Raw genomic sequence first — 17,545 nt, 5'->3', positions numbered from 1 at the left:
AGAAGAACAACCATGTGACTCTTCAGGGACTAACAGAGGCTTCCAGAGATCGCCATAATATGGAGATAAACACTTTTCAAGACAATAAATACATGATTGAGACGATGTATACATGTATACTCTTTTTCATACAGATTACATAAACACAGAATTTTTGTTTTCTATTTGACTTACACGATTTAAAACCTGACATTTCAATGTTTCTTTAGACATAAATCACATATTTTTTGTGATTATTAAGTTACAGTTCATTTTCTGAGAACTATCAGATTGGACTTCGTTCACGCATCATGTTAGTTCACGCATCATGTTAGTTTCTTTATTTTACAAAAAGCACAACATTTAGTTTTTACTCTGAGTGTACACAAATAAAAGAAGATATTCCACAGATTAAAATGGTGTATAACTCTTAATTGCATGTGCAACATTGACGGAGTATTTTTAGTCTCTTTCACACTGGTAAGAAAAAAAACCGAGGTGGTATCGTGACCGCTGACCCAAGGGAGTTAACATTTGTTCCCCATGTTCAGAACACTGTAAAGACATCATTCTTTCATCTAAAAACATTGCCAAATTGCGTCCTATGCTGTCACTCCCGGTGGCTGAAAAGCTGATCAATATCTTTGTGTTTTCTCGCATTGATTATTGTAATGCTTTGCTGGTAGGGGTCTCAAATGCTACCCTAAATAAATTACAGCTGGTTAAAAATTCAGCCGCCCAAATCCTGTCTGGAACCAGGACAAGGGATCACATCACTCCAGTCTTGGAGTCTTTACATTGGCTCCCTGTCAGATTTCGGATTGATTTTAAAGTTCTCATGCTTACCTACAAAGCTTTGAATGGTTTGGCTCCTCACTATCTTACTGAGATTTTAGCCCCCTACACACCTGTGTGTGCTCTCCGCTCTTCGTAAAATGGCCTTTTAATCGTCCCACATACCCGTTTAAAATCTATGGGTGATAGGGCATTTTCTTCAGTCGCTCCAAGACTTTGGAATTCCTTGTCTGCTCGAATTAGGCAAGCTGAATCCCTTCGTGTTTTTAAATCCTCCCTTAAAGCTTATTTCTTTAGGGTAGCTTTTACTTGATTATATTAAAATAGATTTTTTTTTTTTTATTTACTTTTTTGATAGTATGTTCTCATTTGGTGTGTTTTTATTAATCTTACTTATTTTAAAGTATTGTTTGTATAATTGTAGGCTTCCTTTTTTTATTCTGTGAAGCGCTTTGAGATGCTACTTTTAAAGGCGCTATAGAAAATAAAGTTACATTGTAATTGTTAGATTTCTTTTTATTTTTGATTCTTCTTCTTCTTCTTCTTCTTCCGCTTTTGAGTCTATGGCAGCCCATAGTACCGTATGGTAAAAAGTTGTGAAATTTGGCACACAGTTAGAGGACAGTCTGAACTGTGTCCATAGCAAATTTGGAGTCTTTAACTCAATCCCTCTAGCGCCACCAAGTGTCCAAATTTGCACTCATGTTTATGTTAATAACTTTTGAACCGTAAGGGTTAGAAACAAATTTTTTCCACTGATTCCTTGGGTCATGACGAATCGAATGCAACTATAAAATTGTCATGACAATTTTCCATCATGAACATTTTTCCGCCATTTAGAATTTTCTGAAAAACCTACTTTTTCGAACTACTCCTAGGCTGTTACTCCGATTTTCACGAAAATTGGACTAGACCATGCCAACAAAAAGTTATGGAATTCAAGTCGATTCCTCAAACCGTTTTTGAAAATCACGCGAACGAGTTGTACGTAGTGCTTGCAAAAATAGATGTAAGGCTGTATCTGCGCAATGCTTTATCGTATTCAGTCCAAACTTGGTACATGTCATCACAAGCATGACCTGAGGCAACATGCAGTGTTTTGACACTGCGCCACCTTGTGGTTAAAAGTTATAACAGAATTTACAAAAATGCTAATAACTTTTGACTAACTTTGGAACTGGTCTCAGTAGATTCCTTGGGTCATTCTGAGAACATAGATATCAAATTTGCCATAGTCGACTTAACCTTCCTGTCCGCCATATTGTTTTTCTTTAAAAACCTACTTTTTCGAACTCCTCCTAGACTGTTGATCCAATTTTCACAAAAACTGAACCGTATCATCTTCAGACCATGCTGACAAAAACTTATGGATTTCAAGTCGGTACATCAAACAGCTTTCGTATGCCGGAGCAACAAATTTGAGGCATGATGCAAAAACGACTCTTGAAGCTGTATCTCTGCAATGCTTTAACATATTGACACCAAAGTGTCATCGTCACCTCTCTCTGACCATAACACATTAATTTTATCACAGCGCCATCTATTGGTCGAAAGTGATAAACCAGTATATACTCATTTTTTATCATATTTTAGCTCACAGCCATGTTGGCTGGCTTATTGTGCCGTTTTTGTGCTTGGCCCCGTAATTGCTGCTTGCAGCTATATTTATTATAATTATTGACTGCATCCAAACACTACATACATTAAATTGTCTGAAGCACTTATGTCTCTTCTATTTGTATTTTTAATAATGTGAATCTGTCTCTTTCATATAATTATATATACTAAGTGTTATTGTCCCCATGTCTTTTAAATGTCCTCTTGCACTGTTTCCGTTTGCACTGTTTCTTTTGCACAGTCTGCACTACATGTTGTTATATGGCCGTAATTCAGTGTACATTTTTACTTAGATTAACTAACCTTTATATAGGCTGTGTGTATATGTAACTCCTTGGTCTTGTGAGGCACAGCTTTTCTCTCCATTTTATGTCTGTACATATAGCGGAATAAGAATAAAGCTCACTTTAAATAATTCGGCAAAAAATGAAAATTCTGTCATAATTTACTTACTTTTCCCATGTTGTTCCAAATTTTAGCTATTCTACACACACACACACACAGGTTTGTTTTGCTATCAAAGTGAGGACGTTCCTGTCAAGGAGACGAACTCCGTTATTCCCTCCTCTGACCATCGGAGGGCACCCTCTCCTGAATACTAACACACACACATACACTCACATTCACACACGCACTACATTTCCCATCTGCCACATACCTTGGACTAATTACCACACCCAGCTGAGATGCATTACCTGGACTACTTAAGCCACACTCAACCTCACCCTCATTGCGAGGTCTGGTTTTGCCATGGTGCGTTTTCTATACGGATTGTCTGCCTGTTGCTGAACCTGTTTGATTCTCATTTACGATTATTGTGGGTCGAGTGGGACATGAAGCTCTCAAATGACCGGGTTGACCACAATAGAGGCAAAGACGTTGCTGGACACATCTTTCTCTCTCCTCAGAAGAGAGGTGAGTGTAACCGATTTGCATAGGTTCCGAATCTTGCATTGGCAAAGTGGTGGTAGGGAATGACGGAGCATTTCTCTGAGGGTGTCGTGAACGAATTAGGTTGTTGATTGGCTGTTATTCTACACCATAGTGGCCCATTCCAAGGCTTTACCCATTAACAGGGAACACACAAAGGTGATGCAACTCTCATCAGTGGTGTAAAGAGTGGGTTGTTGAGATATAAACAATGAGCATTGCAGCAGAAACCCCTTGCATCTTGCTGGTGAGCCATCATATTTCTCAGGGAAGGCTAGACTCGGGTTTGTAGTGGTGTGAGTGCTGGGTGCCGGGGCAGTGGATGGCATGGATAATGGCGGACTTACGTCAGCGCTGGAGAGTCAAATGCTTTGTAGCGTCTTCACTAGCTCCTCGGTAACAGCAGTAAGATGAGTAAGTTGCTGTTGATGGACGGCTAGAACGCTGGCTTGAGTAGAAACCTCCATAGACAGACGATAGATGGCCGCTGGATCTTGGTCTGGCAAAGTGTTCTGTGACGAGGCGGCAGACTCAATGGGATCCATGTGCAGCTTTATTAAAACAATCGTAGTCGTACAGGCAAGGGTCAAACACCAGCAGTAACAATGTCCAAGGCAGAGATGAATCGTAAACGGGGACAAGCAAAGGGTCAGCGGCAGACAAGGCAGAGTAATCCAAATCACAGGCAGGGAATCAACAGGACAGGCAGCAAACAAACACGATAATGATAAACAGTCCAAGGTCATACACAAGAGTACAGATAACAGGGAAAAACTCTCAGTAGTGTCAGCCGGGGCAAAACAAGACTTCGCAATGTGGAAATGTGTGCGTGAGCTCAAATAGTCTGGATGATGGGGATCAGGTGTGTGTGTAATCAGACCAGGTACGGGGTTATGGGAAATATAGTCCATTATAAAGTTAGTACTCAGGTGAGGGAGCCCTCTGGTGGCAATCGGAGGGAGCCACAGAGGCCAAGTTCGTGAGGCTTTAACTCCCTCTGGCCCTCGCGTTTCTTTTCTAACCAGTGTGAAAGAGACTCAAAATACTCTGTCAATGTTGCACATACAATTAAGAGCTATACACCATTTTAATCTGTGGAATATCTTCTTTTATTTGTGTACACTCAGAGTAAAAACAAAATGTTGTGCTTTTTGTAAAATAAAGAAAACATGATGCGTGATCTCTCGTCTCCCTCTGAACTAAGTCCAATCTGATAGTTCTCAGAAAATGAACTGTAACTTAGTGAATACTAATCACAAAAAAATTAGACTTCTACAGACGTTCTATTAGACGTCTAAAGAAACATTGAAATGTCAGGTTTTAAATGGTGTAAGTCAAATCAAAAACAAACCTTCTGTGTTTATGTAATCTGTATGAAAAGAGAGCCATGTCAGAAGTCCTTGATTCAGCTCATTATCCACTAATGCGGCCACGCCCACGGAGTCAGCGCTATTCAGAGGCAAATTCAGTCAATACATGCATACATCGCCTCAATCGTGTATTTATTGTCTTGGAAAGTGTTTTGAATAGCCATAGTTAGCGATCTCTGGCCTCTGTTAGTTCAGTTATTTCCTGGATTGCCTATTCTTCTTTAGCATTGGCATTTGTGGACTAAAAGTGCACAGAGCGCCCTCCGGCTAAAGCGGGGCAGACTGAAAAACCCATACACTTGCTACAGCCGACTGCAAATGGCCTACTTTAGAGCACGTGGTCAGCCAGCGAGGGAGGAAGATTTCATCTTCAACACTCTGCTTCTCCGAGAGCTGCACCCTGCGGTGAGTGATCACCTGGCAGCCTTGGCCTGCTCACGCAGTATGTCTACTCAGCAGCTGCAAAACTTGGTTGACAAAGCTCACTCCAAGCAGAACACTGCTCCTGAAAAGACTGTAGAAAATCAAACCAGTTACACAGTCTCCGACCACTGCCCAGAAACCTGTCCTTACCTTTTTGAAAGACTGAGAAATGAAGCTGAAAGACAAAGCCAGACTCTCAAGTCACAAAGATGTGAGCTGAATGTGCAGTCGCACAGTCCAAATGAGGTGCACCTTGAACACACAGCTCCCATGCACCACACCATTGGTCGAGTGAGCCTGGCACCTCCGGTGTGTGTAGAGCAAATGGACACGTTTCCCTGTTTCATTCACAAAGACCTGCTAGACTGTTTTGAGCCCTTATTTAATGCCAGACCGCTGAAAATCTGGGCTCAAGTGTGTGAACTTCTGCCTTCCCAGTCACCCAGACCACCTGAGCCAGACGGTCAGTTCACAGAGGTCGCGGGAAATCTCCCAGCTAACCGCGGGAACCCCGGCTCAGAGCACAGTTCAAGTCCGCCACCCGGTGTACTTCAACTCACCATAGACTGTAACTCTCTCTGCTCCAAGGTCACGACAGACTCACAGCTGAATGATGTAACTACAACAGACATTATTCTCACACTGTGGGCAGACAACTCAGCCTTCAGCCACACGCTGTTAAGTGCTCTCAGTGAAGGAACACCGGACCTCCCATTTGTCAACAAGCAAACACACTTTCCACTAGACTTTCGTCATCCAACCATGATGACTGTCAAGGACATCTGCGTTTTGAACTTCAAATCGAACAACCGGCATTTAACCCATCACTTCCTGGTCCTTCCAGACCTACTGATGCACTCTAATGCTCATACGGACAGTGCAAATGCGTTGTTGTGGGCCCCGATGACTGTACAGCTTCCTGTTGTTCCTGTCAACACTGCCAACTTCCTGTCAGGCCAGACTATCCAACAGGTCTGCATCCTGATCAACATACAGGAACCTGTAGTACCACCTTACACCGAAGGGGGTGCTGTTTGGATCAACATACAGGAAATTGTAGTACCACCTTACACCAAAGGTGGTGCTGTTTGGCTCCACACACAGGAAATTGTAGTACCACCTTACACCAAAGGGGGTGCTGTTTGGCTCAACAGGCAATGTGGTCAAACCCTAAGCCACATGCTGGGCTCTTTCACACTTTCACCTGAAGGCGTGGAACTTGAACTTGCTCTAAAAGCCACACCGCTAACTGAAGTGTCACCCTACGTAGTTCACAGCTGGCTCAACGAATGCATGGTCGCAGACATCAGCATTCCCAAAGCCTACCATCTAGAATGTGGACCACGGCCCCTATGACTTTAAACTCAGGTTAACAGTCATTAACTTCATACCAGCTGCCATGGTCCCAGAAGGAACACAAGCTTCACGGCATCCTTCAAGAGCATCTCCATCACTCCCATCAAACTGGTACCCACCAAACAGGTGCGCAGAATGGAGCTTATGGAGGACCAACACCTCGCTGTACCCACAGTCGCTAACCAGCCTGCCTGTGAAACTCAGGAAAGCGCTACACCTCTGACAGCCAACCTGACAGCTAACACCACAACAGAGGAGCCGTTCCCAAGGTTTGAGCCTAAAGGCCAACAGATCCAGAAAGATGCAAGTGCCCTAAAGAATGACGCAGACTGTCAAAGACTTAGAAACGTCTTGCACAAATTCAAAGTGCGTTTGACAAAGACCTTTTATGCTGTGGTCTCACTAAACTTCACACAGTGCATAGTGCAACACACCCAAATGCTCCTCCCACCTTCATCAGGTAGTACGAAGGTCACATCGCCCCACATGAACCAGTGCAGGAGTTTGTTTATTCAACAGAAAGAAAAGGTTTTATCTGCCCATGCAACAGCACCTATTCAGTCCCTACCTGGTCCATTGTCAAACCAGACAGCAAGTGGCGACTCACCATCGACTTCAGGAAGTCAAACCAGCAAGTTCCACTGCCACGACGTGCCAGAAAGCACAAGTCTGCACAGAGCGGAGATTCAGCTGCCTGCCAAAACGGCTATGACAGCACACCAGCATTGACACTTGAGATAATGGTACCCCAACAACAGCGACCAAGACTGGCACCCTGCATAACAAGCTATGGTCACACCCACCCCATTCACCCACCCTTAGTGTGACAACAACAACCCGCAGCCAGCGGACTGTTCCTGCAATATTTCCCGCCTTACTGCCATTGACAACCAAACTTGCCAACACTTCCATGCGAAATGTTTTGCACCACCACTCATACCCCTCCAACCTCCCGTTCACGGCATCTGGTCCCATGACGGTTCCTGGCCACAAACGACTACATGAGACCAACCACATGCTGCGTGTGGGAGTGAACTTTCTAAAATATGTCCCTGATGTCTTCACAGCGCCAAAGCTTGTACTGCCACAGGGCCAAAAAGGGGGTGAACGGATATACACCCACGACACACCATGCGCCAAACACCATGGCACCAGAACTATTTATGAGAAGTTGGAACAAGTGCCGTACTGGCCCAGCATGCAGATGTGGCAGAAAGATGTGGCAGAGTATGTCAGAGAATGTCAGGTTTGCTGTCAAGTCCAAACTGTAAACCCAAATCACAGAGCTCCACTGCAACGCAGAGGAGTCACGTTTCCACGGTCAGTCGACCAGAAAGACTGGACTGTAAAATCTCATCTGATGCTCATGGCCATCACAGACACCATACAGGAGTCAACTCAGGTGTTCCCCACGGAACTACTGATGGCACGGCAGGATACCAACCAGGAGACTTGAGTCTCATCACAGCCTGCTCCCCTCATCAGCATCACAACAAGCTCCGCCTACAACTGAGAAAGCAACTCACAACACAGAGCCAAACCCTGCAAACCACCTGCAAATCCTGGAAAAGTATTGTGGCGGTTCTCTATACTCACAGTTTCCTGCTGATCCAAACGGCGAACTCAAGGAAGCAACTGTTTACAGTCCTCCAGAATGACTTTGCCCAAAATCAGCTGGTTATAGCTCTGTTGACAGACCTGCTACGAGAAATTAGCTTCTCTATGGACAGAGTGGCTATGAATAGGATTCCTCAGTATCCTACACAAACTGTGCTGGACTTTGCTACTGGCAGACCCAAAGACCCGGTCAATGTCAGGTGGCAGCAACGTAACACCCATGCCAAGAAACACACCTCAGTTGCGGTAGCCTACCACAACAGCAACCCACGGCTGTGCCCAGCTCCCCACTTTAGCAGGTGTAGTTTCACCAAAGACTTTCAGTACTTCTGCCCAAACCAGCTCTTCCTCAGAAACCACACTGAAGGAATGGGCCGGTTGCAGCCCATGACCAGCGACACACGCTGCCCGGCCAAGCCTCGCACCCCAATCATCGAAACACAAGCCGAGATTGTGGGTGATCGACTACTCATCCACACCCCCACTCATGCTGCCATCCTAATCTACAATCAGTACAACACCGCCACTCGTGTCAGCCTGCCCAATCCAAGTAAGAGGATCCAGGTACCCCTGAGTTCCACCTTTCATCGCAGCCATCTGGCAGTGCACTGTCTCTCAAGCAAAGAGGACCAGTCAGAACTGGAAATCCCATCCTCCTCCAGGAATCACCATCACGCCTTAGATCCAGGACTGGAACTTAGGATTGACAAAAGGGGGTCCCAGCTAAGTGACAGTACCCCCATCGATGCAGCCCTCCAAGCATTCTCACGACTGCCTGTCCTGACCAGCTCACCTAGAGCCTGAGCTTGGACTGCTGCCAACACAATCCGTTGCCTCTCCATGGCAATCAAGTACGCACTCGCCCTGGGCCTGGCCTTCATCCTATCCAAAGGGACCAAAGGGATGCAAGAATCCACGGACAAGTGCCTATCTGCCCTTCCTCAAGGACCAGTAGGAACCACCTGCTGCGTGACCATCCGGATCCATGTGCCATCAAACTTGGTTAACGTCCAACGAAGTCCGCACAGGAACTTCGTTGGCTGAAAGGGGGACTGTAACGTCTGGATGGATCCGTCCAGAGTCAATAAACTTTGGAGTTTTCAGAACACTTTTAACCTGATGAACTTTGTTTGTTAATCACTAACTCGGCTCCGGATGACTGTGACTTTCGGCAGGTTTGTGGACCTGTGAGGGTAAACAGAAAACGGCAACTTCCTCACTTTGGTGACTTCAAAAGGAGCACCCCCCCAGTGACTGACCAGATCCACATTCCAACACCCCACACACACAGGGACACACAAAAACACGCACACAGAAACACACAATCATACATTTTTAACTGTATAAATTACCACTATGCTGAAATATATATTTCATATATTTTAGGGCCTATGCATGTTTCCTAGTGTTTAAATGAGTGTATTTGTGCTAGTGTGCATTTTAATAGTGGAATTCTGTCTGTAAACCATAACTTCTTGTCTATGCCTTTCTGATCCGTCGAGTTTGGTCTCTCCGTAAAGCTCCGGACACGAGCTATTCACTGAAACATGTCACACAGCTGACAAATGCATTTTTCTATGTGTTTAACCATACTGACTTAACCATATTGACTTTATCAAAGAATTTGCTGATTTCCTATCAGAGTACTGGCTGCAGATAAAGTCCTTGTTGTTGGTGATTTTAATATCCATGTAGATAATAATAAAGACGCATTTGGATTGGCATTTGCAGACATTTTAAACTCTACTGGAGTTAGACAACACGTGTCAGGACCCACTCACTGTTGTAATCATACCCTAGATCTAATACTGTCGCATGGAATTGATATTGATGCTGTTGAAATTCTACAGCAGAGCGATGATATATCAGATCATTATCTAGTCTCGTGTATAATACAATTAGCCAAGGCTGCAAAACCACCACCCAGCCATAAATATTGTAGAACCATCACGTCTACCACTAAAGATTGCTTTATAAATAATCTCCCCGAGCAGTTTCATCGCCTTAGTATACCTGACAACTTAGAAGAACTCGATGCTGCAACAGAAACTATTGGCTCCCTCTTTTCCAGCACATTAGGAAACTAATCCAACGCCGTGGTATGATGAGCACACTCGGGCTGTTAGAAAAGCTGAACGTAGTTGGAAGAAAACAAAACTAGAAGTTTTTCGCCTTTCGTGGAAAGAAAAAATGACTGAGTACAGAACGGCTATAAGAAATGCTAGATCTACTTATTTTTCAAATCTCTTAATAGAAAACAAACATAATCCTAGGTATTTATTTGACACAGTGGCTAAATTAACTAGAAACAGAGATTCAACTGCTGACGTTTCCATAGAGCACAGCAGTAATGATTTTATGAACTTCTTTACTTGCAAGATTGATAATATTAGAGAGAAAATTAAAAACATGCAACTGTCTACAGTTTCGCTTCAGACAGTGCACTGTAGCGTCCCTGAGGTAAAACTGGAATCATTTGCCACTATAGGAGAAGAAGAATTATCTAAAATTATCAAATCATCAAAATCAACAACATGTATGTTAGACCCAATGCCGACTAAACTACTGAAAGAAATGCTTCCAGAGGTCGTAGGTCCACTTCTTGATATAATTAATTCATCCTTAACACTAGGATACGTGCCAAAAACCTTTAAGCAGGCTATTATTAAACCTCTTATTAAAAAACCTCAACTAGATCAGAGAGATTTAGTAAATTACAGGCCAATATCAAATCTACCTTTTCTGTCAAAGATACTAGAAAAGGCAGTTTCAACACAACTGTGCTCCTTTTTAGAAAGAAATAATATCTGTGAGGATTTCCAGTCAGGATTTAGACCATACCATAGTACTGAGACTGCTCTCGTTAGAGTTACAAACGATCTACTCTTATCATCCGATCGTGGCTGTATTCCTCTCTTAGTGTTATTAGATCTCAGTGCTGCTTTTGACACTATCGATCATAACATTCTTTTAAAAAGACTTGAAAACTATTATTATTAATACTATATTGGCATTAGTTGAATTGCTTTGGCATGGTTCAAATCGTACTTATCTGACCGTTATCAGTCTGTAGTAGTTAATGAAGAGATGTCGTATCGATCACAGGTTAAATATGGAGTACCACAAGGCTCAGTACTAGGACCGTTGCTTTTCACTCTGTACATGCTGCCCTTAGGAAGGATAATTAGGAAGCATGGTGTTAGTTTTCACTGCTACGCTGACGATACTCAGCTCTATATTTCCTCGCGCCCTGACGAAACCTACAAATTCACAAAACTAACAGAATGCATAGCTGACATTAAAAACTGGATGACAAGAAATTTCTTATTATTAAATTCAGAAAAAACTGATATCCTGATCTTTGGACCAAAAACTTCTTCACGAAAAAACCTTGAATACTCTCTAACACTTGACGGGTGCTCCATTAAACCTTCGTCCTCAGTTAGGAACCTGGGTGTGCTCTTTGATACCAATCTTTCATTTGAAAGTCATGTTTCTAGTATCTGTAAAACCGCCTTCTTCCATCTAAAAAATATATCTAAATTACGACATATGCTCTCAATGACAAATGCGGAACAGTTGGTTCATGCATTCATGACCTCAAGACTAGATTATTGTAACGCTCTACTGGGTGGTTGTTCTGCTCGGCTTTTAAACAAACTACAGTTGGTCCAAAATGCGGCAGCTAGACTTCTTACTAGAACCAGAAAGTATGACCATATTAGCCCAGTTCTGTCAACATTACATTGGCTCCCTATTAAACATCGTATAGATTTTAAAATCTTGCTACTTACTTATAAAGCTCTAAATGGTTTAGCTCCCCAGTACCTAAGTGAGCTCTTAATGCATTATAGTCCTTCACGTTTATTGCGATCTCAGAATTCAGGCCAGTTGATAATACCCAGTATATCAAAATCAACTGAAGGCGGAAGATCCTTTTCCTATTTAGCACCTAAACTCTGGAACAATCTTCCTAGCATTGTTCGGGAAGCAGACACACTCTGTCAGTTTAAATTTAGACTAAAAACACATCTCTTTGCTCTTGCATACACAAAACACATTATCAATACATTAAAATTTTTCAAATCCGTTAAAGGATTGTTACGCTGCAATAATTAGGTCGGACGGAACCGAGAACATTTCCTATAACACTAGATATACCTGTACATCAGAATAAGAATGGCATCTACGCTAATATCTCTCTCTCTGCTTATCCTGAGGTTTGCCGGGTGCTGGATCCAGGCCGTATCCAGATCAGATGGAGAACCTGTGTCTGGACCTGACTACAACGTAGCCCAGGAGACAATGGGCCTACAGACCCAGTTCTGGCTGCATCTATAATTCAGATTTTTAATCCCCGTATCCGCTTACACATATTTATATATAATCTATTTTTAATCTCTATAATAAAAATGTATAATTCAGATTTTGATCTCCATATCCATTTACATATATTATATATATCTTCCAAGGGGTTTTTTCCCTCCTAGGACTTTTTTCCTAGTGCTAGCACGCTGTGTTCTTCTCCTAGGGGTTTTTTTCCACCCCTGGGAGTCAGCCGACATTGGCTTAATCTAGCACCATCTTGTATATGTTACATATTTCCACGCTTGGTTGTACAGCTTATTTTTAACCACTTCCCTTTTTCTGTGCTTCTAATATGTAAAGCTGCTTTGAACAATTACCAATTGTAAAAGCGCTATATAAATAAATTTGACTTGACTTGACTTGACATTACAAAATTTGCAAACTGAAGATATGTTGAGGTTACACTTAAACAGGAAAATTTTCACTGCTAATGCACAATACATGATACGTCATTGTAACTCTCCTGATCGTTTTGGCAATGGATTTTTATAAAGCAAATGCCATGAAGGTGATTGTATATCAGGGACAGATAGACAACTCCTCCATTTTGTGTCTATCTTATCCTTAAAATGTTCACAAAATCTTGACTTCACACATGCTAAATACAAAAGACACTTATTTTCTAAAAAGGACACGTTGAAGCTCTCGCAAAGAAAAAAGTTGCCTTACAGCCCCATTTCCCTGACAATTATGTGGTGTAACAAATACTTCAGGAAAAAAAATATTGATTTGAACCACTAACAAAAAAATCTATTCATATTCAATGATGTAGGAAATGATGATTTTAACTTTCTTAAAACATTCTCCACAATCCTCTCTGACCTTCTTCTCATTTGTTTAGTAATTTCTTGAACAGAAAACCATTTATTTTGCTCTGTGTCAATTAAATCTATCACTTTTAAAACACCAGATGAAATAAAACTGTTAATTTCAATATTTGGCAAATAAGATTGACGACATAACCACGAGTTATAAAAAAGTGGTTCTTCGAGACCAAAATGACTCTCTCTTTCCACCTTAAATTTACTCCATGCTCTTAATACAGATCGATACAACCCATTCACACCAAAACTTTCGATTACATTATTAGACATTGGGCATAATTGTCTGTCAAGTTGCATTTTACTAACAGCTCGTAATACTGCTAAACCAAACATAATCCATGGCTGCGGTTCAGTGATATATAGCAGTTTTTGAGACTATTGTAATCTCATAGCTTTCCATTTAGAGGTTAAATCAATGAGACCTTGACCACCCTCAATCACAGGTAAATTTAGTATGCCTGGATGAAGTCAATGATGCCCTCCCCAGAAAAAGTTTCCACAAAATGTTTCCAGAGCAACTGTTAAAGTCCTGCTGGAGGATCTAAAACAGTCAGTCGGTTCCTCAACATTGAAGCAGCTATATTGTTTACCACTAAATCTCTGCCTCTATATGATAACTGCGTTTGAATCCAACTTCATCTCTTTAATCATCCCAGTATCTTTTCAACTACTCGATCCCAGTTCTTCATCATAAATTGTGGAGTTCAAAAAAATAAATAATTTTCAATCCCTCTGTATTCCAGTGGCATTGTTGTGGGAGATGAGGTGGAGCTTCTACCTGCCACTGACCACAAAGTAACATTTCTGTTTTATTCCAATTTACCTGTGCTGAAGATGCTTTTTGAAAATAGTCCAGATGCTTGCTCATTTGACAGATATCTTCTTGAGATCTTATTATGACTGTAACATCATCAGCATAGGCAATAAGCCTAACTGTAGCAGTTTCTGATATACTGGGATTGAGGACTGAGATACCTTGCAACTTTTCTCTTAGAACAATTAATAAAGGTTCTATAAGTAATACATATAATAGTCCTGAGAGACTGCATCCTTGTCTTACACCTCTATGCACAGGAAAGGGTCTTGTTAAAATCCCATTTATCTTCAGCATGTTGTAAACATCTGTATAAAGTATCTTAATCCATGAGATGAACTGTTCTCCAAATCCAAAAGCTGATAAGGCATTAAAAAGATAACCATGGTCGACTCTGTCGAATGCCTTTTCCTGGTCAAGTGACTAAAGGCCTACATTTCCTGGTCAAGTGACTAAAGTCCATATATCTCAGTAAGATGTAATAAATAACACACAAGAAAATACAACGTTTTAAAATGTATCTAATATGATAAATAGAGCTGCGTTACCTCACACTCATGGCCAGAAAAGTGGAAGTGGTGCCGGTGACTGTGTCATAATAAAAGTTCCGCTGCTCGTGGGGTGTGTGTTGCGCAATCGCTCCAGTGGCCTTGTTCAGCTCCCACAACACTCGGTCCTGCTCTGCTTCATACAACAGTAATGTTAATAATCACATCCATGAACATGATTTGTTCCCGAGTCCAATCCCTATTATTTTGCACCGTCCGTTGAGGTGAAGACCATGTCTCAAGATTCTGCTCTCAAACTTGGCGTCATCAAGCTACGCCTTTGTTTTGAATAGGCCTCTAGCAACCTCTAGCAGACAGAATTATTACATACTGCACCTTTAACTGTGCTTTTATTTTGATGCATTGTATTTTTAAGGCTTGCATTTTTATGGGCTAAAACTCAAAGTGGTATATTAAAGCTGTGAATATTTCAATTCAAAACATGAGCAATTTCAATTAAAAAAAAATTGTGAATATCAACGTTCAACATCAAACCAAGTTTTTGCCAGTATCTGCTTTTTTGGAGCCTATATAGTATAACCTACATAACAAATGAGGTGCAAGTTTGGCCTTTTTTATCACTGTACTAGTCCATTAAGCTGTGTTAAGCGTTTTATATGTCCTGATGGCAGAGGAATCCTATGACGTATGAGGAAAACCCTAGTATTACAACACAGCGCCACAATATAAAGTTAAGGAAACTAAACAGAAAGAAATATATTACTATCTCAGATTTAATGTTTGGTCTGTACATCAGCATCAGGCAATAGCGTTATAATCACGTTCGCTGGAGAGAAAGCTGCTGACATGTAGCCTACACAGGGAAAGTAACCATAAAGACACTGGATTAAACAAAAATACAGCTTTTGTGTCTTTATCAGCTTTTCTGAATTTATTCTGGCCCTGATAATCATCACACATTCACACATTCACTTCAATCAGGTTTTAAGAAAAAACATTCCACAGAAACGGCATTGGTTAAAGTTCTTAGCAACATTTTATTGACTCTGGCAAATCTGCTGTGTTAGCGCTGTTAGACTTGAGTTTGGTATTCGATACTATTGACCACTCTGTTCTGCTCTCTCGTTTGGAGCACTGGGTGGGCATTCAGGGTAATGCCCTTAAATAGTTTCAATCCTATTTTAATAACAGAAGGTTCTCTATTGGTATTGGTGAATTTACTTTGGATGCAGCTCCTCTTATGTGTGGTGTCCCCCAACGTTCCATTCTCGCACCGATTTTATTTTCCTTGTATATGCTTCCCCTGAGGTCAATTTTTAAGAAACACGGTATCTCCTTCCTCTGTTACGCTGATGATACCCAAAAAACCCAATAAGACTGGTCTTCATGTATTATAGAAGCCATAACCTTCTTCAAGCGATTTGTTAGTGCCTTTTTCTAAGAATCTTATAATCTATCCCTAAAAGGGAGATGGGACACCAGTTCTTCAAAACTCCTAAATCTCCTTTCTTTGGCAATAATGTTATTACAGCTCTTCTGCAACTGAGAGGAAGAGTTTTTGATTTTTTACATTCAAGAAACACACCAAAATCTGGTCCAATCAATGACCACAAAGCCTTATAGAATTCAGAGGTCAGTCCATCCAGTCCTGGAGATCGTCCTGCAGACTCTTGTTTAACAGCTGCACTCAATTCTTCAAATGAAAGTGGCTTTTCTAATTTTATCTTCTCATCTTCACTCAATTTTGGAATTTCACCAAGAAAAACATCCATTGCCTCAGAATCACAGGATTGAGCACTATAAAGTTCTTCATTAAAAGGTAAAACTGGTGAAATAATTTCTCTCTTTTCTGTTGTCTCTCTTTCATCAGGTAATTTAAGATGATTAATTAATTTCTTTTCTCGAACCTTTCTTTCCAAACCAAAAAATAAATAAATAAATAAATAAATTGTTCCTTGATCGCTTTCTTCATATAAATTTTTCAAAAGAAAATCATGTTGTTCAAGCAAATCTGCACTTCTTGTTCCATCTCTTTCACTTATGGAGCCATTCAATCTCATAATTTCTTGCTCCAGCTGTTCAGTTTTCTTCTGAATTTCTTTTGTATTATTTTTTACATACTGTTGACAAAAGGACTGAATTTGAATTAATGTCCCACCATTGACTTAGGGACTTAAACTCTGTCTTCCTCTGTCTCTCAAAGCTCTCCAAAAGAAAGTGCATAAATGCAAAAACGATATTGCAACAAACTGTTGTTGAAATACCGAATAGATTTTTTTAGTGTTCAATGTTGAGACTATGATAGAGACATAATAATGATCATAAATTGGTGTAGGAAGAATTTTCCTCTTTTACATATCTGAACGTATATTCTATCTAGTCTAGCACCCGATATTATATTGGAATTCATTTTCACCCATGTATACTGCCTACATTTACGGAAAGATTCTCTCCTCACATCTGCAAGCGAATGAAATGTTATCACCTTCTTAAGAGCTTCTGCTGAATTTGGGTGGGGTTCATCATGATTCCTATCAACTGTATGGTCAAGGGTACAATTAAAATCTCCAGCTAATAGATTGTTTGCACATGACGTCATTACTGCACGCTAAATACGGCTGGAGGGCAGGGAGTGATTTTTCTATATAGGAATCCTATCAAAAACTCAACATTCACATGTTTTGCGTGATTTATGGTTGCTCAAATCTATCAAACCCAGAACCCACAAGGAGCTTTTATCGTTTACATAACTTTTAACTTTAAAAGTTGTCACCTTTTATAGCATTTTGTATGGAAGTAAATTAATGCCAAATGTTTTTGAAATAAAAAGCTTGTTGAATTGCACTAATTGAAAAAAAAAAAAAAAACACATTACATTAAAGGTGCAATATGTAATATTTTTGCAGTAAAATATCCAAAAACCACTAGGCCAGTGTTATATAT

At 41.0% G+C, this 17,545-nt stretch overlaps 1 protein-coding gene across 12 annotated transcripts in view; it reads right to left on the bottom strand.

Annotated features, from left to right (window-relative positions):
• Positions 1-17,545, bottom strand: part of def8 (differentially expressed in FDCP 8 homolog) — a 219,163-nt gene that overhangs the window by 133,659 nt on the left and 67,959 nt on the right. The window lies entirely within an intron of this gene.

This window comes from Chanodichthys erythropterus, chromosome 7 (assembly GCF_024489055.1).
Source record: "Chanodichthys erythropterus isolate Z2021 chromosome 7, ASM2448905v1, whole genome shotgun sequence".
NCBI classification, from domain to species: domain Eukaryota; kingdom Metazoa; phylum Chordata; class Actinopteri; order Cypriniformes; family Xenocyprididae; genus Chanodichthys; species Chanodichthys erythropterus.
Note: the sequence above shows the minus strand (reverse complement) of the source record. Positions and strands in the feature narration are given on the sequence as shown.